The following is a 27,928-nucleotide window of genomic DNA, read 5'->3' as shown; positions in this document are numbered from 1 at the left end:
TAATTCAGGTTTTCTCTCTCTTTGTTTCCCTTCCTAGCTCTTCCTTAAATGCAGGAACTCTTCAAGAGCTTGTCTGTAATTGCTTTCTTTACTTTTCCTCAGTGCTTTCCTTAGGTGACCTCATCACCTTTCTCAACTTTCATCATTATTTCTATATCCAAAACTTCCTCCTCCTCCTCCTCCTCCTCCTCCTCCTCCTCCCCCTCCCCCTCCTCCCCCTCCCCCTCCTCCCCCTCCTCCTCCTCCTCCTCCTCCTCCTCTCTCTCTCTCACTTTTGGCTGAGCTCTCTCTCACATTTCCAATATTCTGTGAGTCACTTTCATTTCAATATCCTCTAGAACAGCGGTTCTCAACCTGTGGGTCATGACCCCTATGGGGGTCAAATGACCCTTTCACAGGGGTCGCCTAAGACCATCGGAAAACACATATATAATTACATATTGTTTTTGTGATTAATCGCTATGCTTTAATTATGTTCAATTTGTGACAATGAAATTGGGGGTCACCACAACATTAGAAACTGTATTAAAGGGTCGCGGCATTAGGAAGGTTGAGAACCACTGCTCTAGAACCTAAACTTCTTCCCATTTGTTTTGTTTCACATCATTCAATCAGTAGTCAAGTTCTCTGGATTCTTTTTTCATGGTATCTCTGACTTTCTTTCCTTCCTTTCTGTTTTCTTGGTTGCTGCTTTATATTTGACCCGTATAACTTAGGCATGTGCTACTAAGATTGTCCCCTATTATGTTTTCTTATTTGAACAAGAAAGATGAACACTTATTGCTTTGTTCAAAATTCATTGCCTCTTTTCTGGGAAGCTTGAGTTATACCAGAGGATTCCTACATATCACAGAGACTTAATTGAAAGGCATAGACTTAGTAGTAACATTTGAGGCAATTGGTGGTGGTTGGAAGACCACTTCCCATGTCTCTCTCATATATCCATTTAGCTCCAGCTTAGCAGAGATCTACTCTAATTTTATTAAAGTAAATTATGATTTTCAGGCTTGTTAAATACTCATTTTCTCCCTAGTACCTGCATGCCAGAAGTATATTTCCCTACACTCATGGTATTAGACTGGGCTGCTTAACTAGCTTTAGCTTCATGGTGAATGGAATATACTTCCTCACTCTTTGGCTTTGGGCTCAGCCATGTGACTTGCTTTGGCCAATTGGAAATTAGTTGATGTGACACCAGCAAAAACTTGCTATTGCTTGTGTGGTTGGGCTAGTCTTCTTGTGCCTGTGTCAATTCTAGGAGAATGGCATGCCCCAACTATTCTTCTGGTTCAAGGAGGATGAGAGGAAGTAAAAGGAAAACAACCTGCAACTTATAGCTGCCTGGATAAGTCTAGGCTAGTTCATTTGACTCCCAGCTCACTCACATGAGCTAACCGTCATTGATAATGATAAAGATGTGATCTAAATAAATGCTTATTCTCATATATCCCTAATATTCTGTGCTGTTTGTTTTGTATCCATGGTACCCTAATACAGTGTCTAGAAGATCTATTAAACTTCAAATAAGCAAAGTATTCCAGTATGTGATACTCAGAAAAGTAAATGAATTCATATACTTTATATTGTAATAATGTTGGAGGCAAGAGAGGAATTCTATTAGTAAGATATTCAGCAAGTCCTTTCACTCAATCATCTAATTCAGTGAATCTTAAATCTTAATGTGATAAAGATTCAATTGGGAAAATTATATAAAGGACAAATCCCTCGTTAGATTTGGGGCGACTACCAGGAATCTGTATTTTTAACTATCACCTCCAGGTGGTTGTGATGCAGGTAATCCAAGACACATTGGTTTCATTTATTTTGTTTTCTTCCATTCCTTTTATATCTTTTTCTTTTTGAAGATGCCATAGAGAGAAAAGTGTAAGATGTATTTGGGTGACACATAAAACAAATATAATATAGAGAAATGATAAGGGATCTATTCTAATCTATTATCTTATACACTACTGAATATTTTTATTCATTATGAGTTGAAGATTAAAGAACAACATTAACCTATTATTTTTAGTTTTCTGTAGCTTACATTATAAATTCAATATGCTTTAATTTTTATTTTAGTATTTTTTCTATCTAATATCCAAGAGTTCTCCAGAGGCCTCTTTTCAACAACAATGTTCCCTTTGGCAGCAAAATACATTTACCTTAACTGACTGTGATTACACTTCAACCTAGTTCTCAGAGTCATGATGGTAATATTCATTTTACTATCCCAAAAGGCTCTTAGTATTCATCAAATATTTGATTAACATTGTCTAATAGAGCTTATAGAATGTAGAAGCATGAATCCTAACTCCACCATGATTTTTACTACTGTTTCTTTCATTAACACTGAGCATTGCTTCTCTAAAATAATTAAAAGCCATAATTGAATACACTAGAATAATTTTGGAAAATTAGTTTAAGTATTCCAGTACTTCCATTTGGAAAGCTTGCATTATTTGTTACAACTAAATAGATCATTGTGGTCCTTCTTTTATTTTTTCACACTTACTCTTTAGGAGAGAACATTTGTTGTGTATTTACATTTTAAGAGAATGAATAATAGCTCTTAAAGCTGTGTTGACAAGAACACAAGGATGACTTGGGCACTATAAATAGGATGAGTACACTAACTGTAGAAGCCTTATTCACCTTCAGGGACTAGCACATTCTACTAAGAAATATGGAACTCCCTCTCCTCACTGAGTATGTTGGCCAAGTTTTAAGTTATCCTGTATCCTTAGAAGCAAAGTATAAGATGGGAAATTGTAATTCTTTATGAGAATCTCTTGAAGAGACCAGATATACTTTCTCTACTAACATTAAACTTATGGTTCACTGGTTAGCTAGGGTGGGTTTGGGATGTAGTTAGTTCATCAGTCTGCATCATCTCTATAGTTGAACATGGCATTGGGACATGGCTGGATTATTTATATAACGGAAAACTGGAGATATTTTATAATTTAGGAAATAGAAACTTAAGGTATTTTAAACATAGATTATATTCACATAGAAACCCAAGCAGTCATAGTGTAAGAAGCTCAGGCTGTCTTTAGTAAAAACACTTCACCTCACACCTGTTAGAATGGCTATCATTAATATATCAACAAATAACAAGTGCTGGTGAGGAAATGGAAAAAAGGGAAACCTTGTGTACTGTTGGTGGGAATGCAGATTGGTGCAGCCACAGTGGAAAGCAGTATGAAGTTACCCCAAAAAATTAAAAAAGGAACTACCTTATGACCAGAAATTTCACTTCTGGGAATTTATTCAAAGAAACCCAAAACACTAATTCGAAAGAATATATATTCATTGCAGCATTATGTAAAATAGCCAATATTTGAAAGCAGTCCAAGTGTCCATCATTATATGAGTGGATTAAAACAATATGGAACATTTACATAATGGAATACTACACTGCCATAAAAAAGGAAATCTTACCATTTGCAACAGCTTGGATGGACCTAGATAGCATTATACTAAGTGAAATAAGCCATTATGAGAAAGAGAAGTACTATATGATTTCACTCTTATGTCTAATCCAGTGAACAAAATGACTAACAAGTTAAAGACAGACTTATAAGTAGAGAGGAAGCTGAAAGCTGTCAGGGTGGGGAGGTTGTGGGCTGGGTGGGCAGGATAGGGGGATGGAGCAAAAAAGAAAAAAAGGAAATGCTCATAGACACAAAGGTGATTGCTTGGGGGGTGGTTTGGGGGGAGTAGGGAGAAGGAAGATGGAGGAGAATATGGGGGGATAAATTATTATGGAAAGAGTACTGACTTGGGTGGTGAGCATGCAATACATTGTACAGATGATGTGTTGTGGAATTGTGCATCTGAAACCTGTATAATTTGGTTATCCAGTGTCACCCTGTGAAATTCAATACTTAAAGAAAACACTTTAGTTCAGCTTTATGAGATAAAGTTATTCAGAACACTCTATGACTATAGTGACTTCATTTTTTTTGGAACTCATATTTATGAAAAAGAGCAAGGGCCATAGCAAAAATTACACAATTAATATTTTAAGAGGTCTGAGTTCATCCAGTCAGTAATAATATGAGGTGGGTAGGTCATAAGTCACAAGTATGCTTGGATTTCATAATTGTAAGCTCTACCTCTGACTTAGTAGAATAATTCAACTGACAACACAGAATCAAATGAAAATATTAAAACAATTTAAAAGAGAAATATATTAAATCTAATAGGAAAGGTCAAATGCTTTTCATTAAAATTTATATTTGCGAATTTTCTCAAGTTAAACTAAATAAATATCTATAATAAAGTGTTTAAAAGTGCCATTGCCATTTCTATTGCTGCATTTCTTAGCTTAGCATTATGAAATAAAATCTGCAGATCTGGGTTTTGCATTGTTTTGCTGCAAAACACTGAGGAAATCTCCAATTATAAAATCATTTCCCTCCTTCCGTCCACATTTTTACCCCAGTCCCACCCCACCACCCCAGTGCCTATAAACTATTAGTTGTACTTTCTAAGGGAAGTTAATCAATGGGAATAAGAGGATTTGATTTACATTTTTTGTTAAATTGAGTTCATGTTCCCCAAAGACCAAGGGGTTTATCAGTCAGTGTTGACAACCAGAATGTGAATGGACTTAATGTGTAAAATAAGTTTTACGATTTCATGCAGCACATGCTCATACAGTAATATGAGCAGAGGCTGTGTCTGTCTTATCACTAAGCATCTAGCACCTAGCATGTATCTGGCACAGAGGTGTGTAATAAATGCAAGATGAATGAATGTATGGAGGAATGAATGACAATTAAGAGCAATACACAAATATCTTTGAGAACTATTATAATAAGGAACATGGTATTCTGAAACAGCATTTACTCATAAAATATTTATTGAGTAGACATTGTGTATCAGGCGCGATGCTAGCCTCTGGAGACACTAAAGAAAAAGGAAAGACACTATCACTGCCTTACTGTAATGTGTAACCCATGCAGGATGCGGAGGGTATAGCAACACAATAACAAGGTACGTAACAGGAGAGGACAATATGCCATGGCGTCTCCAAGAGGCGTCACCAGACCCAAACTGCAGAGCTTATGAAATGCATTCATGAAAAAAGTGATATGTAGAAAGGATGGGATTTAACTCCGTGAAGAAAGGAAGAATAGAACAGGAATCTCTGAATGAGTTTAAGGAAGATAGTGAGGGTCAAATTCTCCATGGATTTGTGGGTCATGTTGAGGAGGCTGGGCTTTATTCCATGATCCAGGAGGAAATGTTCTAATGTTCAGAAGTTGAAAGGAAATTATGTATTGGCTTATAAAAAATGTAAGGCTTTAAGGACTTGCTTGCAAAGAACAGAGAATGGAAAGGGGAAATTGGACACTTTATGAAGGAAACCTGGCATCACACATTGTGGTACCTGTGTGATGAAGATTATGATCATCAGTGATGTAATATGGTACCAGATACTGCCTGATACTATGTTATGGGAAGAACACCTCTATGGTTACATTTTCAAAAATCTATCACCCAGTCTAATCATGAGGAAAATATCAAACCCAAATTGAGGAACATTTTATAAACTACATGACCAGTAGTTCTCAAAACTTTCAAGGTCATGAAAAATGAGAAAAGAATATGAAACTATCACAAATCAAAGGCTGTGAAAAAAGAGACATAACAAATAAATGGAATGTACTATCTTGGGTTGGATCCTGGAACTGAAAGAGGGCATTAATGGAAAAACTGATAAAATTAGAATAAAGTCTAAAATTTAGTTATTGGTGCCCTACCTGTGTGGTTCAGTGGTTGAGCGTCAACCTATGAACCAGAAGGTCATGGTTCAATTCCGGTCAGGGCACATGCCCAGGTTGTGGGCTCGATACCCAGTAGGAAGCATGCAGGAGGCAGCCAATAAATGATTCTCTTTCATTTTTGATGTTTCTATCTCTCTCCCTCTCTGTTCCTCTCTGAAATCAATAAAATATATATTTTTAAAGAAAAAAGGTAAAATTTAGCTATTGGTAATATACTAATATTGATTTTTTAGATTTGACAAATGTACTATGATGATGAAAATTAGTAATATCAGAAGAAAGTGAAACTGGGTGAGGGGCATTCAGAAACTCTGTACTGTGTAACTTTTCTATATATCTAAAGTTATTCCAAAAACATTTTTTAAAATATTTATTTTAAAAGAGTAAAAAATAATTTATGACTAAAATGTGATTGATTTGCAAATAATACTTGTAATATTAGTGTCATAAATATTTAGATTCTATACCATACAAAGTCCTTTAAATTGATAAGAAAAAGACAAAGAATAGAAAAATAGGCAAATTACATTGTAAGACATTTCCCAGGAAAGCAAATTCACATGACCAATAAAGATGCTTAACCTCACTGGCAGTCAGGGAATTGCAAATTAAAATAACAATGTGATATCTCTTCTCCTATTAGGTTGTTAAAAATTAAAAAGAGTAGTAATAACTGGTGGGGATTCCAAGAACATAGCATGCTTATATATTGCTGGTAGAATTTTTTTTTTATTCTTTGCGGAATTCATTTTGGCAATATATTAGACTATAATATGCATACATTTTCCTTGCAAACAGACTCCTGGAAAATAATCCCATAAAAATAAAAGTTGGCATAAAATAAGAATGTATATTGCAGGGTTATTTTTAACAGCAAAAAGAAATTGAAATGAAATGGAAGTCTATAATATGAAAATGATGAAAGAAGGTTGCATCAATACCAAGAACTGAAAAGAAATCATTATTGATGAATTAGAAAATGATTTGCGAAGCATTACAGAGTGTATTATTGAATAAGAAGAGAAAGATCTGTAGAAATTTATAAATATGATTGCATTTTGTTAATAGGATAAATGCATACATGCTATATATGAACATATGCATATATATGGTATTATATATATATGTGGATGCATGTATATGTGTTTATTTCTATCTATCTATCATCTCTTGTTTATTAAAAGTGATAGTCTCAGGGGAATGCAACAAGAAAATAACTTTTACTTTGCTCCACTAATAATCAAGCAGATTCTCAGATATCCCTTCCTTGTCCCTGGATTATATCTTGATCTCAAATCTCCTGGCTGTTCCAGTCATTTTTTTCAGTTAATAAAAAATCTAACCTAATATCAAAACTTCAATCGCTCAACCAATTCAAACCTTCTCCCTCACCTCTAGCTCAGGCTGGATTCTTGCTTCTGCAAAGCAGCAGTGAGGAAGACCAGAAGGAGGGGGTGAGTGGTGATGGTGATGCGGTATCATCTATCCCTTCAATGCTCTTCTATCTTGTTGTCTCACCTTCCTTCATCACTTTCTTGCTGCTTCTGATTCTTCCAGTGTCAGAGCAGAGAGGAGAGATGGGAGAGATAACCAGGCAAGGACTGATGCTGATTGTTCCATCTTGGCTGCTATATGCTGTCTATTATGACAGGTTTCTAACTGCGGCTAGCTCCTTCTATTAGGACTGCATTTGTGGATTCTTCAGTGACACCCGACCCCAAGCACTCTAGTGCTGTGGCCTTTTATCTTCCACCTTCCCCTAATTCAAGTGATGTGCTATTGGTCTATCATTTTATACTTAACTCCTTTCCAAAGGATATAAATTGTGGGTCCTCTCCTTCTGTCAGGCACCCTGAAAGGCGATCCTTTCAAAGTAGCTTTAGCATTTTTGGTATCACTCGATCTACAGAAAACTGACTTTGTTGCCCCACATCCATGGAAATGTATTTTACGCTTATTGTAGTCTTCTCTCCTTATTCTGATGACAGGGGAATCCCAGCAGCCTCTGTTTTTATGGTGTATACCCCTTAACTCTTGTAGGGTTGTATCATATTCTCCAATAATTCTTTTATAATAGAAGTAGATGTAGTATTAATTGGGCTGATGAGTTTCCTTAGATGAACAAGTGTCCAATCAGAAAGTAAGATGGCCGAGTCTTCTTATGCAAGTCTCCTTTAATCTTTCCAAGGGTTTTTATTGCTGCCCTCCTCACTCCCCACTCTTTCCCGTGGCTTGGTAAGTGGGAAAATAGCATCCTCACCTCTATTAGGAAGAGAAAATTCTGGCTTACTCTTTTTTTAAAATATTTTATTGATTTTTTACAGAGAGGAAGGGAGAGAGATAGAGTCAGAAACATCAATGAGAGAGAAACACCGATCAGCTGCCTCCTGCACACCCCCTACTGGGGATGTGCCCGCAACCAAGGCACATGCCCTTGACCGGAATCGAACCTGGGACCCTTCAGTCCACAGGCCAACGCTCTATCCACTGAGCCAAACCAGTCAGGGCGCTGGCTTACTCTTTCTTAGGACACCTCCTCTTCATATAAATAAGTATCTATATGTAGGCTCAAGTTGGAAGGTAACTAAGATCCACAGACCCAGCTTTGTTCCCCTCATAGTAAAATGTGTCCAGGACCTCTCTTTAAAATCTGTGGAATGTTTTAGTACTTATCACTGAGCATATTCGGGTTAAGGTTTCAGGTCACTCTGACTACAGGGGCCAATCCCATGTCACATCCTTAAGAAATTGTATATGACTAGACAAGTTTGCATAAAAGTAACAACCAGATCCTTAATATTGATTTTCAGGATGGAAAATGGAGAGCTGAGATAAAAGAAAAAAAAAGAGAGAGAAAACAAGTACATCTACTATAGTGACAGTAGTTTAGAACAACCTCCAAACACACATTTTTCTGTGTGTTCATACAGACACAGAGAGTAAAGAACAGAAGGTCAGCAGCTAAATGTTTGTGGTGGTTATCTCAGGATGGTGTGATTCAGATGATTTATATTTGTTCCTTTATACTTGTCTTTTTGTTAGTATTTCGAATGCATTTTTATATGATCTGGTAAAAACTCTAGAGCTACATTTGAAAAATAATAGTTTTGGAAAAGTTAAAGAAAAATAAGACAGATATCTTACTTACAGAACATTTCAGAACCTTCTGTTTGGTAACAGATATTGGGATTCCCCAAAAGTATTTGCCATTACAAGGTGACTATAGAATTCGACTTTCTTATTATGGCACATCTTTAAGAAATACTTCCTCAATAGGTGTGTTAAAGAAATAGTATTTTAAAATCATATGTAAGTCATTGGTATTCTATGACTTCAGGTATTTCTGTGTTTTTTTCCCTATGTGCTTTCCTATATATTCAGAGATTTCAACGATGTGCCTATTCTCCTATTTTTCCCCATTCCAATGTAAACTCCATGAGATTAAGGATGTTAGCTGTCATGTTTATTACTACAAGTCCTCATTTAGAAGATTATCTGGCACATATAAGTAATCAACAAATGTTTGTTGAATCAATAAATGGGTAATTTTTCTATATCATTCTTACATTCTGTTGTGCATATATTTTGTTCAGTAATTTTATTATTTTATTTTATTTTTTTTACTTTTTTTCTTTATTGATTAAGGTATTACATATGTGTCCTTATCCCCCATTGCCCCCTAAACCCCCCGCTCATGCCCTCACCCCCCTAGTGTCTGTGTCCATTGGTTAGGCTTATATGCATGCATACAAGTCCTTTGGTTGATCTCTCCCTCTTCCCCCCACCCTCCCCTGCCTTCCCTCTGAGGTTTGATGGTCTGATCAATGCTTCTCTGTCTCTGAATCTGTTTTTGTTCATCGATTTATGTTGTTCATTATATTCCACAAATGAGTGATATGTGATATTTATCTTTCTCTGACTGGCATATTTCACTTAGCATAATGCTCTCGAGCTCCATCCATGCTGTGGCAAATGGTAAGAATTCCTTCCTTTTTATAGAAGCATAGTATTCCATTGTGTAGATGAACCACAGTTTTTTTGTTTGTTTGTTTTTAAATATATTTTATTGATTTTTGACAGAGAGGAAGGGAGAGGGACAGAGTTTAGAAACATCGATGAGGGAAACACCAATCAGCTGCCTCCTGCACACTCCCCACTGGGGATGCACCCGCAACCAAGGTATATGCCCTTGACCGGAATCGAACCTGGGACCCCTGAGTCCACAGGCCGACGCTCTATCCGCTGAGCCAAACCAGTTAGGGCGAACCACAGTTTTTTAATCCACTCATCTGTTGATGGGCACTTAGGCTGTTTCCAAATCTTAGCTATTGTAAATTGTGCTGCTATGAACATAAGGGTGCATATGTCCTTTCTGATTGGTGTTTCTAATTTCTTGGGATATGTTCCTAGAAGTGGGATTGCTGGGTCAAATGGGAGTTTCATTTTTAGTTTTTAAAGAAAACTCCATACTTTTTCCACAGTGGCTGCACCAGTCTGCATTCCAACCAGCAGGGCAAGAAGGTTCCTTTTTCTCCCCATCCTTTGGCAGCACTTGTCATTTGTTGATTTATTGATGATAGCCATTCTGACAGATATGAGATGGTACCTCATTGTCGTTTTCATTTGCATCTCTCGGATGATTAGTGACTTTGAGCATGGTTTCATATGTCTCTTGGCTTTCTGTATGTCGTTTTTCAAAAAGTATCTATTTAGGTCCATTGCCCATTTTTTGATTGGATTGTTTATCTTCCTTTTGTTAAGTTGTATGAGCTCCCTGTAAATGTTGGAGATTAAACCCTTATCGGAGATAACATTGGCAAATATGTTCTCCCATGCACTGGGCTTCCTTGTTGTTTTTTTCTGGTTTCTTTTGCTGTGCAGAAGCTTTTTGTTCAGTAATTTTAATGTGGAATTGTTGAGTCAGAGTAAATAATTGTTAGGATATTGATTCATGTTGTCAAATGTCTGTCCAGAAAGACTATAACAATATATATATTATCAGAAGTTATGTATGAGAATATCCATTTCTTTTCATCCTGGCCATGTTGGAGTGGTATCATACTTTTTCATTATTTCTAATCTGATGAAACATGATTTCACAGTATTGTTTTAAATTTTCTTACTTGGTTGCTAGTAAAAGCTAATCTTTTCTCATATCTTTCTTACAACTTTAAATTTCTCGTTTGTTAATTGTCCATTTGGGTTATTTGTTGATTTGTTTAATTGGTGTGGTTTTCTTTTTCTTAATAATTTAGAAATGTTCTTTATATACTAAGAAAAACAGCTTATTTTCTGCCAAAATTCCAGATGTATTTTCTTCCTAATTTGATGGTTATTTTAAAAATTTAGATTGTATTTTTTTAAGTGTAGATGGTTTGAAATGAGCATGTCCTTGGGACCCTGCAGTCTATATAGTTTTCAGTTTTTCAATGTTTCTGCCCTGATACAGACTCTTTTTTATATTTTGGTGTTTTGTTGGTCATTTCAGTTTTTTTTTAATTTACTCTTTCTTGTGGTTTACCTTTTGGTTGGCTGGTATACACCTTCAAATCATATTTATAGAAAAAATACCTAATATTCTAGATTCTGAGCTTCAGCATTTAGAGAATCTTTCTTTTGTATTTACATATGACCTACAATTGGCTGCACATCAAAATCTTGGGTTACAGTTATTTTCTTTACAAACTCTGTAGGTATCACTTCATTTCATTTTAACGTTTAATATTTGGGGGGTGGGTGGGAGGGAATTCTGAAGCCACCTCTCCTCAAGCTGTTTCAACCTGGATAATTAGGAGAATCTTTGTCTTTAAAATTTAAAAATTCAATTGCCATATAGCTTTGTATTTTTTCTATATTAATTTTCTGTTTTTTAGTAAGTCCTTTAGATATAGAGATTCAGACAATTTTATAGATCAGGAAATTTAGTTTAATTGGATTATTTATTGGTATGGTTATTAAAATTTTTCTGGTATTGATTTTTATTTTTAGTCCAATATTTTCTGGTACCTTCTGTAGGAACACATAGATATCTATTAGATACCGATTTTCTAGCCTTTCTGCTTGCTGGATATTTTCTCCCTCCAAAATGAATTCAAATTTTCTGTAGCACCAATTTTACTATTCTTTGCTTTGGGTGCGTATATCAATTCTGCAATTGCATTTCTTCAATTTATTTGACCTCATTGTGCTCTTTTTAATTCTTCTAAGCCCATTGCTTTATCATTTTGTTTTTCATCTTAGATGTCAGAATATATTATTTTCCTTGACTTTTAGTGTGAGCACAAGTTGATGTTTACAAATTTGACTTTTGTTTTCAATGGTAAGTTATTTGGGGAAAAGTATATCTTTACATATTTCACATACTTAAATACTTAAAAATTATGCATTGACGAGGAGAAGTCTACTCAGGGTTAGTAATTGCCCATAAGTGGTTTGATGAGTGCTCAGGGCTAATTGCCTGAACTGTGTCATAAAAATCCTTTACTATATTTTGAGATTTTTGACTGGTGGACTGTACTTACAAAACCAGTGATTTAGCAGCCTAAGGTGAACTGGGAGGGAGCTAAAGTTATAGGAAGTCCTATGACTTTATTATAAGGAATTTACCCAATAGCAAGTGCGGGAATTTTCTTATAGAGAAATCTCTTCTTTATTAATAAAACTGCTATGTTGGGAACTGGCTTCTGGATGTGTGTCATTTTTTGGCTCTACCATTTCCTGTTTTCAATATGATCTCATCTGTGCTATTATTTTTTGTATAATTTACTAAAAAATATTGTCATGTTGGTGATCCCCTCTCATTGTTGCTCATATTTGCCATTTTGTTAATCACTTTACAGCCTCTGGCTCATCTCAGTAGAAATCTGGAACAATGAACAGTAAACACCTTTCATGTTACCAGGAGTTTTCTATCATTTAGCCAAATGTAGTTTCTTCTGTAATTTCTGGTACACATTTCTCGCCATCCTGATTAACTTCTTCTGGAATCATGCAAAGTTGGGTTTATTCATCAAACACTCACTATCTATCATGTTTCTCAGGATACCAAGATAAATTTAAAGAAAAAAATCTTTTTTCAAGACAGGTGCGCTCTAGATGGCTGAAGAGCAAGTAAACAACTACTTTAAAAAGCAACGTGATTAGCTCAGTCACTCAAGTATGGGAAAAATATTTCAGTTGCTCCTCGGATAAGTTATTTTAGAGGATATAATTATAAGTCAAACCGAATGATGGAAATATAGGAGCTTTTCTGTTGGCCAAACAGAGAGGGCAGGGTAAAGTCGTTGCAGACGAAAGCAAAAGCATGTGTAGAAGCCTAAAGTATGAAAGTGAAAAAAAAAATTAAATATTCCATTCTAAATGAATAAAGTCGATTTTGGTGTTCTAAAAGTGGATAATCATGACTTTCATTGTGTTCTTTGAAATCACTGAGAGGCTATATTGCAAAAGAAAAGAACCCAGTTACATAGAACAGCATAGCACTCCTGGTTGATATTATTTCATTGTTCTGTACCTTTCTACCTTATGTTCCATAATTTCATGTGATTTTTGTTGAATATATATATATATATATATATATAGTATATTTTTATTGATTTCAGAGAGGGAAAGACAGAGAGAAACATCAATGTGAGAGAGACACATTAATTGGCTGCCTCCTGCACATGCCTGACCGGGCAGGGGATCAAGCCTGCAACTGAGGTACATGCCCTTGACTGGAATCAGACCCATGACCCTTCAGTCCGTGGGCCAACACTAACCACTGAGCAAAACTGGCTTGGGCTATTGAATATCTTACTGAAATTAGGACTATGTATGTCTATCATATTCTTCTGCTCTTCTAATAGAGAAAAGTATAAAAAAAAGGAATTAGTATTGATTTAATTTGAATTTTCTTACTGACCCAGGTTGGACTCCTTTGATTTCGACCCTTTATTCCTTATATATGTAATCAAGTCATCTTCCTAAAAACCTGTTGCATAATTTTCTCTGGAGATCAATGTCAACATTTCTAGGTTTCTGGAACCCATCCTTAAAACAAAAGGGACAAGACACATTTTGCCTATCTTAATCTTTGTTACAATTTCAAAACTTACATGGCTTCTAAAAGTTAATTCAAGGTAGTGCGTATTCATATCTGAACATGCTTTCAGCCATCTCTGATTCAGTCATCTGGGTCTAAATACTGTATTTGAACTCTTCATACACTTAAATGTTCTCTGTTACCTGAAGGTTCAGTTCACTACCTATAATAGAAGGTTGTTTTCACTCCTTTCTAGATGAATACAGAGAGAGGATTTATATTATAAAAGATATTAACTTAAGCCTGCACTTCATTTGCTACTTTGCTGGCTTAAATCATAAATAATCATGCTACAAGGGCACAATATAGTGTTCACTCTGCAGGGATTTCTCCCTTTATGGATAGTTGAGACCTTTCTCATCTAATCATTCTTTATTGTTATCTCGGATTCTTTACCTTTGAAATAATGAAAGATGGGTCATTGGAACAAAATTTCTTAACCAAATTGTATTTGGACAAAACAAGAGCTTATTATCTGATTGTCCATTTAAACTACTTTCCCCCAGAGAGGATTTGGAAGGTCTGCTAAGCTTAGGCCGTTGCCAAGGGGTTAGCAGCTAACCGTCAGCTGGAAAAGAAAGCAGTGTGTTCTCAGGCTGCAGTGAGTTACAGGAAGTCATTGATCAAGGGTGTGATAGAAGATCTTCCATAGACCTCAGGCAATTTCTGAGTTGTTGTTGTTGTTTTTTCTTTTTCATTTCTGTGGCTGGAATATTTGAATAAAAATTATATCCCAAAGTAAACACAACTGACTTGCTGTCCATTATTTTGGTCAATCTGCATTTCCTTTCTTCTTTACTGTGGATGATGGAGTAGACATCTTGAATTTATTTCCAAGCTGTCATTTTAATTAGTATTACATTACTGTAACATAACATTTGGAATTTTAAAAATCATGCCTTTAAGAGCTTTCATTTCTTGCTTATGGGGTATACAGCTGTTTCTAGATAATAAGGGATCATTTCTATTTTTTTTTTAAAAGATCTCTGGAAAAATTTTTACATTGCTGAGGTAAACAGTCATCTGCCTCCAAAGGGGAATCAGCTAGAATTTAAATATTGATATCTTTCTGTTTTTAATAATACATATATTAAAATGAATATACTGCACAATGAATATAGGTGCAGTATCTTTCTAAATTAGAGATACTATGTTTGTATTCTCTTTTACTGAGGCAAATTATTATTTTTCTAATATTTCGATGAAAAAATTTGTTTTCTTGAGAAAATTAAAAGGGCTAAATAAAACTATGGTGATTATACTATTTTGTTTCTTGAAAAACTAGCAGGTATACGCAGATGTGTATATTTCTAACCTACAGAGAAATATATGACAATCAGATAAGCATTGGCACCTAAAATTTTCAGTTCTCTGCATAATATCCTCCCTCCCTTCATTCTGCTTCCCAGGAGCCAGAAACTGTTTTAAGGACTTTAGGACAATTGGATATGTGTTTTTCTTTGCTCGTTTGAAGGAGATAAATCATGTCTCAAACTTTATATCTAGCCAGATATCACTTATAAAAGTCGTTCTCTAAATACCCAACTATGCACGAAACACCAGTTGTTGAACATGTTGAACTTTGTGGGGAACATCAATTTTTGTTTATTTCTTACACATTCCCAGATGCTCAGAGTTGACATCAATCTTTGTTCTATTGCACCTTTACCATAGAACTTTCAATGTATGTGCCTGTGTGTGTTCACATGTGTACATGTGTATGTTTTGGAAATTGCATCATATAAAAGGTTAAAGGCATAGACTTGGAGGCACACTGCCTTAGTTTTGAATCCTGGCTCTAATATTCATCTTCTGGGTGATGTTGGGGCTTGTCACTTCTCTGGACCTGAATTTTCTCGCCTGTGACATTTGTTTCTGTGAGGTTTAAATGGGTGAAAGCTCCTAGACCAGTGTTCAGCTCACACTTATACATTCTGTGTTATTTTCCCCCAATCATTATTTATGTATCCATCTCTGTGTCATAGTAGATAATACATTGTTAATGGCAGTAACATTATCCATGGTATATAAGAGAGAGTGCTTACTTGGTGTAGCTCAGAAACCTGAAAATTTATTCACTTAAATTCTGTATGAGCTTTCGTTCTTCATTATTCTCCCATAGGCCCACATTTCAATCTGGGATTCATTCTTTCTTCCTTTTCCTTACCCTCTCCCATAATTCCTGTTCTTCATCTATTTTTTTCTGCCTCTATCTATATACTGTGTAGCCTCACCCCGGAATACCAAACCACCTCCTATAATAGCCCATAGGTGCTTTTCTTGGTTTCACTCTTGCTCCATACAACCCATACTCTAACCTACAGCCAACGTAACCTTTAAGACACATAAGCAAGAGTATAGTACTATCATGCTTAAAATCCTCTCTTGTCATCCTTGTGCCTAAAATAACATCTGTTCCCCTTATCTTGACCTACCAAGCTTTTCATGCCCTCATTGCTGTCTGTTTCTCCAGCCTCATCTTGTTCCACTCTGGTCTGCCTCACTGGGCTCCAGCTCCATTCTCATTCTCTCTGCTCTTCACATTCAGCCAGCTTCTTCCCACCTTAGGGCCTGTTGTTTTTTTTTTTTTGTGGGTAGAATGCCAACGGCTTGCCATGTTTGGTTCTGGGCTGAAGTATTATCATTTCTTTCTGTTATGGAAATGATAGTCACACAAGTGCATAGAGTTCTCTGCTAGTGTTTTTGGCACACATGTGAAAATTGAAGTCTTGGCTTTTGTTTTTATTTTTAAATCAGTTCTCTCTCTCTCTCTCTCTCTCTCTCTCTCTCTCTCTCTCTCTCCCTCTCCCTCTCTCTCTCTCTCTCTCTCTCTCTCTCTCTCTCTCTCTCTCTCTCTCTCTCTCAAGCTCATTAGTGACTTTGGGTGTTGAAATTACTAAAGGCAACAAAAGACCAGAGTTCTGAATGACATTCATACTCATGCTGCTGTATTGAGACTTAGTTCCTGGCTTACTGCTGGTTATTTTTCTTTATATCCCCGTATTTGTTTCAGGGATTTGTTGCAATTGTTGTAAATGTTTATATCTACTTATTAGGGTGATTACTTTGCATTTATGTCTCAGCAGTGTGCATACTGTAACTCACACAAAATGTTAGCTGTTAAAAACCACTGCTGGGATCGAGTTAATTAAAAATACAGAAAAGGCAGAATTTTACTGTGGGTGTAGTATCAGGCTCTGTTTGGACAGGAGTTTTGATATATTATGAAGTGGAAATTATAAAAAATAAAAAAGAAGAAGAAAAGCCTCGTATCTGGATAGAGCCACATGCTTAAACCATGGTAACTAATTTTATACAACAAAATACATGTTTTATTTCTTTCTCCTCTTCAGATATTTTATATGCCAATAAGCATACAAAGAATGTAAATTTTTTGTGCCATTTCCAAGTTTTCCTTCTCTACAGTCCTCCCCAAAGCTTGAACCCACCTATTTTTTTTCCCTCCTCAGTGAAGGACAGTGTTAGCAGCAGCAACAGCACTTGAATTAACTTAATTTATTTTTTCGTGTATTTGCAGAATGGTTCAAGGTTTATAGCAAGGTGAAACTTTCTCAGACTATGCATGCATTCTCTAACTACAGAGGTCACCCAAGGATAAAAGTACCGATTGCTGGGAGCCATTAGGAAATCCCTCCTCCTTCTCCTTTCAAAGTCAGGCAAGGCATAGGGTTGCTTAATGCGAGCAACATGGGGTCTCTCTCTAATCATACAGTTAGAGGTAATTTCATCATATGTGTTGTGGGGAGTTAATGTACGACAACAGGCATTTCTATATCTGCTTGGGTGGATTAATAGTATTTAATCCACATGTATGATGGTTAGTGACACATTTTCAAAAAATGCTTAACATTATGCTGTCCAGGTTAATGCATTATTTTTAAATCCTAGTGTTAGCTTTTAATGGGTATAAAGTAGTTCTTTTAATTCAAGGTAAATTAAAGTTCATTCAAGTTTCTGCTGTAGAAAAATTATTTTATATTCTATACACTTGCCTTCTCAATGAGAAAAATGAAAGAATTATTTAGAATGACAAGAAAAATTAAAAAGTATTTAAAAGTTACTCTCCAATTGAATATAAGAATGCAGATGCCGAAACCGGTTAAGCTCAGTGGATAGAGAGTCGGCCTGTGGACTGAAAGGTCCCAGGTTCGATTCCGGTCAAGGGCATGTACCTTGGTTGCGGGCACATCCCCAGTAGGAGATGTGCGTGAGGCAGCTGATCAATGTTTCTCTCTCATCGATGTTTCTAACTCTCTATCTCTCTCCCTTCCTCTCTGTAAAAAATCAATAAAATATATTTTTTAAAAAAAAGAATGCAGAGAAAAATTTCTGGACTTCCTGCTCAGAAGTTGAGCTGATAGTGTCACCATTAACAGAGGTAGGGGATATAAAAGAAGGAAGACTTTTGAAGATCAATACCAAGTAGGAGTTAGTTTGTAGATCATTGGGTTGGAGGTGCCCACCTGGCAATTATATAAGCACCTAAATAATGCAGGTGATATCTCATCCCTTTGGTGCCAGAGTTTATTTGACCCATCTAGTTTGCTAGATCATAGTCTCTTCCTCCTTTTCCATCCTACATACTGTAACCCACCAAAGGTTGTGCAAGAGGATGACATTCCCTGATAGAACAAAAGCTTTTGTTGTTCAAAGACCAATTTAGGAGTTACAGTCACTATGAGTCTGGAGTCCCATAGTCAAAGCTGGCCATTTAAGTCAAATTGTTTTAGGCACATTCCACAGGATGTTGGATGGCAAATGAGAAACTTGGAAATAGCAATCCATTCTATTCACATGCTTTATTAGCATAAGAGGATATGAGAGCAGCGTGGGAAAGGCTACATCTAAGTTAATGCTCCTTCCCTTCTATTCCCTCATGTTTATCATCAGGGTGGATGCTATGGTTAGCAATCGGCTTGTGACCAGCATTCATCCAGGTCACAGAAAATTGTAAGAAGTACTATGAAGGATAAATACATCTGTCATATACATTATTACTAGGCAAATATTCCACTAAAGAAGGGAGTTTTAATGGCATGGCAGACAGTTGGAATAGTGGCACTTGGCAGGTATGTTATTGGAGAGGTCACAAATATGAGACCTCAGAATTTGTGTTGGATTATTGAAAAATACATTGTAATGCAGTGGAGCAATTGATGGAAATATATATATATATTCCATTAAAACAGAATAATGAAGTAAAAGGATAATGAGTAGCCAGGGATACATTTTTCCAGTCTTACTGATTTGGCTCATAAGATGGGTGGTAGACACAGAATGTAATCTATATATATAAAAGCCCAGAGACCGTTATGGCAGAATGACCAGAATGAATGGTGGCTATGACACGCACTGCAGCAGCCAACCAGCCTGATCCAACTGCCAGCGGCCTCTCCCCCTGGCTGGCCCTGCCCCCGATCAGCCCCCAACACCCCTAAATCACTGCCTGGCTCCCTGGTGCATGTACATTTAGTGAAAGCACAAGAAAATAATTACCAGTCCCTCCTGTCCCTGACCAGAGTCTCCAGAGGGCTCTGCTAATACTGCAACCAAGGTGTGGAATTCTCTCTCCATGGCCCTGCAGCCCCAGGAGACATTCTAAATTAGCCAAAAAGGTGACCTAAGCATTAGCGTGATGGTGGCCCTTTGCTGAGGAATGTAGAGAGGCTGGTTGGGGATTTTGTAAAACTGCAGTGCCTTGCAGATTAGGTGAGCTTTCAATCTCTTTTTAAAAGGGGCGGTGAAGAGGACCCGCAGGCTGCCAGGAGCAACAGTGAAGGGTAGGCACATTCAAAAACAGAAAAACTTTTAAATAAATAGACATGAAGATCACATTGGGAAATTGAGGGCAGAGCTCCGGGAAGAACACAAAAATCATTAAAGAGCCATCATCCATCTTGATATACATTTGCAAACAACACATAAACAACTTCATCTCATGACACATGAAATGCAGAACAGTTCTATTGTGGGTTTTCTTTTGGCCATCTTTAAAGTATAATTAGATCCAGCTGGGGGAGAGCTATAGCTCCAGCATTAGACCTCATGGCCAGCCCTGCCCGATGGGCCCCCATTGGGGCGGGCAGGCCAGACCCCACCTGTGCATGAATTCATGCACTAGTCCTCTAGTATACAGATAATGTATTATAGAAACGTACACTTGAAACATATATAATTGTATTAACCAGTATCACCCCAATAAATTTTTTAAAATTTTGTTTTATTGCTTAAAGTATTACAAAGAGTAGTACATATGCCTCCTTTCTTTTTTCCCCTTGATCTTCCCCCGGCCTCCCCTACCCCCCAGTGTCTCGTGTCCATTGGTTATGCTTATACGCATGCATACAAGTCCTTCGGTTGATCTCCCCAATAATTTAGTAAAAAATAAATATTCCTTTATTGTAAAAGCTCAGTGCCAATAAAGTTGTCAATAAAACATATTTGAGGCAAATGGCTTTATCTTTTTGTTAATATTTGTAAGTATACCTAAGCATTGAAAGTGTCTGTATAATAGAGAGTTGTTATTGTTTTTGATGCTTAATAGAGTGTGACACTTGGTTTCAAAATGCTTATCAACATATATTTAGATACATAAATCTATTATATGTGCAGTTAAATATATACATATTTATATATTGGGTAACTGAAATTCAAAGAATTTTAAGAATCACAGCTTTGTCTTTTTAGAAGTATCAGTTTAGTACTTTGACTTTTCATTTATTATGCAACTTATTTTTCCAAATTATTATAGTAATGTTTCAAACTTTATTGATTTAATCATTTTTCATAACTACTTTTCTAGTGCTCATAGAGTTAACACCAATAAAATGCAAAATTGAAGATACCTGCTCTCTCTAATATTGAAAAATTTTAACACAAATATTGATATTTGCTTTTAACCAAGATAAAAAAATTTAATCATTTTAATGTTTAACTTGTCTTTCAAATTCTGCATAATTTTTCATTAAGATATTTATTACATTTCAGAGAATTCCAGTAGAATGATATAAACTATATTCTATATATTTTTATAAACATGTATATTTAATTACAGAGATATTCTTGAGCCCATAAAGCATGACAGCAAAGCAGGTCAATTTCTTAAACAACAGTATTTCATTCAGTACCTTGGTGGTTGTAATTAACGTTTCTGTTTAGTTCTAATTATAGTTTTTGTATCATAGTCATTATGTTAATGGTGTTATTCAGTAGTATGTGAGATTGCATTCATTATCACTGGTGAATTAAACCTTTATTAAAGAAAAATTCCCGCAGGCCTCATTCCAGAGTTAAGTAATTATTCATTTGGTTTTATCCTAGCAATTAGCTTATATACTGTAGCACTCATTATTGAGTTTCTATACCTCACTGAATGAGATTAACCCACCATGGTAAATAAATGCCTAACAGCTCCCAAGCTCACAATGTGTTGCTTTTTAAGCATATTATTATGTAACAAAATAAGGAATCAGAATGCTTTGAAGCAGCAATCTGGCTTCTAACAAATAATGTACTTGCTGGGAAGACTATGCTGTGGACATTTTGTATTTAATTCAGAATTTTTAAAAAAAATTCAGCTGAAGCCCCCCAGTGCTAAATTCACCTGTGTGGGTGTATGTTTTTCTTTGTTTAATTCCATTCCATTATTTGCTTCCTTGTTGAATTATGTTACTAGGCCCATTTGGTGTTGGTAAAAGCCTACTTTAATAGCATATACTCTAAATAGAACGTCCAATTACATCTTCATTCCAAATGTATCTGGAGGGGGCCAGATCATGGAAGTCTTTTAGCTGGATGAGATCTTGAGCCATTTATTATAAATCACTAGACTTTGTTTGATCTATAGTTTTTACATAGCCCTTCATGCCATCTAAAGGTCCACCTTCTCACTGTCCTATAGGAAAAGACCACCCAAGATTTCAAGTTTCCACATTAATTAACAACTGATGACACTTTTTGAGAAAAGGTGTCTAATGCCTTTTCTCTTCTTGGGAATTGCTTAAGTCTACCTATTCTGCCTTCAGTCTTAAAACTTATTTTGGCTTTCCTTGAGATTCAGGTTTTCTTTCTAAGTAGCATATTTTAGGAACTTTCCCAAAAGGTTCCTACTTATTAAATGTACTGGTATTATTTTCATATTTTATTTTTGAGCTTTTTAAAAATGTTAAGTCTATGTTATTTCTCCAGAAATGTTGAACATCTGGTATGACAATTGTAATTGTTGTTTATATTCATTATGACTTTAACTTTGATTCTCAGCCATCATATTTTGAAATACCATGTTTGCTTTAAGTTACCTAATCAAAATGTTATAGGCATCTTATAAAAAAACAATGAGTTCATTTTAAAGGGAAACAAAATAAAAACCCATATGCTTAGTTTTGAGATAGTAGTTACAAAAATGCAGTGTTGAGGGACTTGTAATTTAGCCATCACAATTTCATAAGCAATTGCTCCCCAGTCCTCGGGATTAAGAATATGGTTTCCATGGTAATTCTGGATTCTAAACATGCTCATCTTTGCCTTAAATTGATAGTAAGTAGTTTGAATAGAAAATGACCTGTCTGTTTGCCATGGTTACACTTTAGTGTTGTAAAAAAGAGAAATACACTACATGTTTAAAAATAGACTACTCACAGGGCATCATAATAGGTTCCAAGTCTGTAAAATCACAACCCCTTGATTGCCAGTGTTAACAAAACCTTGTTCTTTAATTACCTATATTGCATTCGGCTTCTGTCTCCTTCCAAAACCCAATTATCGCTAATAGCAGCAGTAAACTGTACTCCTGTGTTCATGGCTGTTCATTGTAAAGTGCTCTGTTTGATTACCATTTGTCTTCATGCCTTAACAAATCAGGTTCAGATTTTCTATGGACACCTCCAGTTTAGTAGTCTTTATCTTGCCTGCATATATGTAAATAGAAATCTTATATAATGTGATGTCGTTTTTATGTTTTCTAACCAAAGACTGTTTCCTAAAGGATGAAAACCATGTTATTTTCCTCAGTTCTAACAGTTTTTTTAATGCAGTAATCCCATCACCTCACACCAAAGGGGCATTTTGAAATTCATAGAAAGGAGATAGAGAACTTTTATTTATCCCTTCCTCCTACAAATCCGTTTTCTCCCAGTGTGGTGTTCATTGCCTAACCATCCTCTGCAGCTCAGATTCATATGTTCTCCTGCAGAGACCAGCAGCCTGCCTTCTGGAGCTGAATCCAGAATAATGCCCGAGTTAATTTCTGATTTAATTTTGCTGCTGTCCAACTGTGGTAGAAACCCAGCTCAGAGGATCGAATGTAACGTTCAGCACTTTGCCTCAGTCTCTGTTTCTCACGCACACCAGGCATTGTTTCCATGATAACTAATGGGCTCTGAGTGGAAATGGAGAAAAAGACACATGGAAGATAAACAAGAAGGACAGAAATTTGAAATAGTTCTGTTGCTTTATTGAAAATTAACTTCACTGGACTGTATGCAGACAGTAGGTACTGTTGTGGCAATGGGAAAAGATGAGTAATTTTTTTTCCCTCTAACACGGCTTCTTCTCCTTCCCATGTCTTTAGAATAGTCAAGAAAACACATGGACCATGAGGCAAGGAGGCTTCCATGCCATTCTGTACTGTTACCTGTCATTATTTTGACTGAGTCATTTTCTTTTTGAAGAAGTGTTCTGATTTGGTCTATCCCGACACTGACCTTCCTCTGTATCAGCTAGTCAGCCATGAGAACCTTTCCACTCAGTGTTCATTGATATCAGCAATATTGATGTCCACTTGGCTTATGTCAGCAATGCAGAATGTCAAGCTCTACCCAAAACTACCCATTCATGATGTCCTGGGCAGCACAGATATAGAATTTTAATCTTAACAAGATCTCCAAAGAATTCATAGATGACAATGATATTATGTATGAGCCATTTTAGGTACAATATATCTGGAGAGGTGACTAATATCTAAGTAATAGATAAAGTCTATCAAAGCAAATGTTTTTATGGTATAGTATCTTTACTTTCTCATTTTCTAACACTTTATTTAAAAAGAAGTCTCTTGACAAATAGAAGTTTGCTTCTTAACAGCTCTCAGGCTTCCATACCTTCCTGCTAGCTTAGATCTGGGCTTTTTTTAAGTAGTTCCAAGGGAGTTCACATTTATCTTCTATCCATTCCACAGCCATTTGACCATTTATATTCTGGGCATATGGCTTTTCCAAAATCTCATTTTAATCTTTAGTCATTTATCACTTCTTTTCCTTGACAGTGTAATAAGCAACCTCATAAAATGATTCAAGACAAGATATTCCTATTGGGACTAATCCAAATTTTGATAAAATTCAGGCTTTTCTCATGGAAATGTTTCCTTTTGAAAGTGATCCTCAATGTCAGGTACTGCCTCAGGATAGATATGTTATTCCTTCCATTTTATTGGCTTCATGTTGCCATTGACAACAAACTCACCACACTAGAATATGTTTTCCTTTTCCCCCCCAATTTCAAAATTGAAAATAAAATCAAAGTTGATATATTTTATTCCTGTTTTTTCTTTGGTACTTTCTAATCAAGTCTGATAATACTAAGTGTAAGACCCATTATTTCCTTCAACTGCTTCCAGTGATGACTAAAATTAAGGTCTTGGTGTCATGTAAAAAATTCTATATTTGAGTTTGTTTTAAGAATTACTCAAGTTTTCCCCCAGACTGGTATAATTTACTGTACAGAAAAATGATACTTTGCATCTTAATTTTTTAAAAGTGTATCATTGACACATATTTATATTATTAATCAATATAATAAGTTTATATTTGAGGCAGTTAGCTCTTTTGAATGGAGCATATTAGAAAGACCTAGCATTATGGATTCATTTATTTTATGGGCTAATTAGCTTGACACCACAAATCCATTCTGTATCACTACACAAGAATGAATTCCTTTTTAAAGATAGCTTTCTTATATATACATCTCAGGATCATATGAGTCATCCAATAAGAGAGCATGAATTCCAAATTCCTCATGACAACTTATAAGAGAAAAAACTTTCAACTATATTTTTGGCATATTTAGGCAGAAACATGATAATTTTATTTAAAATATTACATGTAAGAATAATTCTCACATTTTTAAGTCTTTGGTGATTTCTCAGAAAGTTAAATAAAATAATGTGACAAGTTCTTTTTGGAAAATGCTTACATGCCAACACTAATGAGGAATAAATAGAAAATGTTCTTTAATTTGCAACAAGGCTATGAATCTCATGGGTATATGGGGCAAAACCTTTTTTTTTTAACCAGATCACTAGCAGATCATATGAAAACCTAAATGAATGGGGATATATATATATATATTCTTTCTATTTCTAACTGCTATCCCAAGTAAAGTAAAATTGTTGTTTGAAACATGAAGCTTCCTTTAAAAATTCTGAATTGAAATCTGAGATTTTAGCATAAATCATCAGAGAAACTGCTAAAATCCATTTTAGAAAGGGATGCAGAGAGTAACAATATAGATAAAAATGCTGAACTCATGAAACTTTTTGAGTTGTTACTCAACTGTAACAATAATTACTCTAGGCACAGACACCATTTAGAATGATTATTAAATTTGGTACCTATAACTTATCATTTTGATCCCAAAGTGAGGCTCTATATTTTATCTCGTCATTTGCTTTCATTAGGATTCATATTTATAATCACTAAGTTTAAGATACTGATTTCAATCCTAGTTTAAAAAATATATTTTTATTGTTTTAGAGAGAGAGAAAGAAAGATAGATGGAGAGAGAGAGAGAGACAGAGAAATAAACATTGATTGGTTGCCTCCTGCGTGCACCCAGACTGGGGACCAAACAACCTGGTATGTGCCCTGACCAGTAATTGGACCTGTGATCTTTCGGTTCATGGGGCAACATTCAACCAACTGAGCCACACTGGCCAGGACTCAATCCTAATTTTGAAATGAGATTTCTGGAGTGTCAAATGTGTACAAACCAAAAAATTTGATAATACACATTAGAAATAACTATACATATCCTCTGTTCTCTGTTAAATAGTTTGAAACTCAGACATTTATATAAATACACATATCTAAACACAGGGCTTTTGCAGGAATATGGACTTATCTTACCTTGACAGTCATGCTGACCTTTTAGCCACCACTCTCTCAGTCACTCATAACTAATGCTAAGTTTTGAGCCATGAAGAAGATTGCATTAAAGTGCAGGAAAAAAGTGCTGCTGCAGGCCTGTCTACAGGTGACATTGTTCACAAGGAGGAGCTGTTGTCACCGTAGTGTCTCTTGACTGCTTCTGGGTTAAAGATAAAAATGAACATGTGGCTATGATCAAATCACAGTGTGTTAGGTATCATATTAGCATGCAATGCTTGTAAAGGGTATTTCTAACCCAAAAGAGAGGTGGTCTTTTGATAAGCTGAAACTCTTAATTTTAATGCACTATAGTCAAATTCATCTGTCTTTTCTTCTTTACTTTGTACTGTTCCTGAAGAGTATCTCAGTGCGTTTTCTGAACTACATTATATTAATCTTTCCCCTTTTCCTCAAGACAATACAATATGTTAGGCTGGTATTTGTTATCAATTTAATAACTTCTGTCAATGTGCCATGGACCACTAAAAACATTCTGCTTATTATTTCTGCCAATCCATTTGATCTTAGAGCTTGCTAATCTGTTTTTCTTTAGTTTCCATATAATTTTTAATGAAACCTTTTTAAAGCCCAATTAAAACAAAACAGAGAAATAGCAGGTCTCTAATTTACTTTATCCTTTAAGCTTGCTATCCTATGAGAGATATTAAATACAGCACAATAGACCACATATGTATCTATAAATTATGTAAGCCTATCTTTAGTCAAGCAATTAATCTTGCTCTTTTGGGAAAAACCCAAGGGGAAATAACTTGAGTTATCTTATATTTCAAGAAACAACATGCACAAAACACTGGAATTTTGCTGTTTAGCCTATCTCAAATGTCAGAAATATATATATCTAAACATCACTAAAGACAATTACTAGATTACCTGATTCATAAATGTTTGCTTAGATCTAGAAAACAGTATAAAATGAAGTATTTATAATTATAGAAAAGTATGTTATTTATATATTTATAGAAAAATTATCCCATGAGGGTTTCTTGCCAAATGCCTTTCATTCATTTGGAGACTGAGGGAATCAATATAAATATATGCATGTTTAATCTCTCCTCTTTTCATTGGTAACCAAATTTCTAAATTGGTAGAGGTAGCATTATGTCTAGCTAAAATAATATGTATGTTACCCATTGAGAGTTTAACTTGGTCAGGGATTATTCTGAAAACATTTTAAAGAATACTTTATGAACTTTAAAACTTAAATTATTTCCTAATTTATCAAAATTCTTTACTGAAAATCTACCAATAAAATGATAAAATTATCACATTTAAACTTCTCCAAATTATCTCTCAATTTTAAAAATATATCTGATAATTTAAAATATATATTTTCAAGGTTTCTATGTATGTACTTTTTCTATAAGTTCTACAATTGCTTGGCCTATATATTTAAATGAATTATATATATTAAGTGAGTTCTATATACTTAAATGAATTCAATACTTACCAGCTTCATCCTTTTATCTTTCCTTCCTTCGTGTTTGCCATGGCTTCTTCACTCTTTCCTTCTTTATTTTGATTTGATTTGACTCTATTTTAACAAAATATAGTAGAATATTTTATTTGGTTGTTGTTGTTTGTTTGTTTTTTTGTAATTCAAAGAGAGATTGTGGTTTTTTTATTTCCTGAGAATTTTTTTTTTTTTTGTGTGTGTGTGTATCTTTATACTTGGATTAATTTATAACTCTTGGGTTGCACCTTTTTTTTTTTCCAAAATTTTGTAAGTATTCTTCTTCTTTCATTGAATGTTGTTTTGGAAAAACTGAAGCCAGTTATTACTACCTGTTGGAAATAATTCACAGTCCCAAAGGATACATTTTATATCCTTAAGTTTAGTTAGCTTGTCATGGTCTTGTTGATGTGCA

This window comes from Myotis lucifugus, unplaced genomic scaffold, assembly GCF_000147115.1.
Source record: "Myotis lucifugus unplaced genomic scaffold, Myoluc2.0 scaffold_1, whole genome shotgun sequence".
Taxonomy (NCBI): domain Eukaryota; kingdom Metazoa; phylum Chordata; class Mammalia; order Chiroptera; family Vespertilionidae; genus Myotis; species Myotis lucifugus.
Note: the sequence above shows the minus strand (reverse complement) of the source record.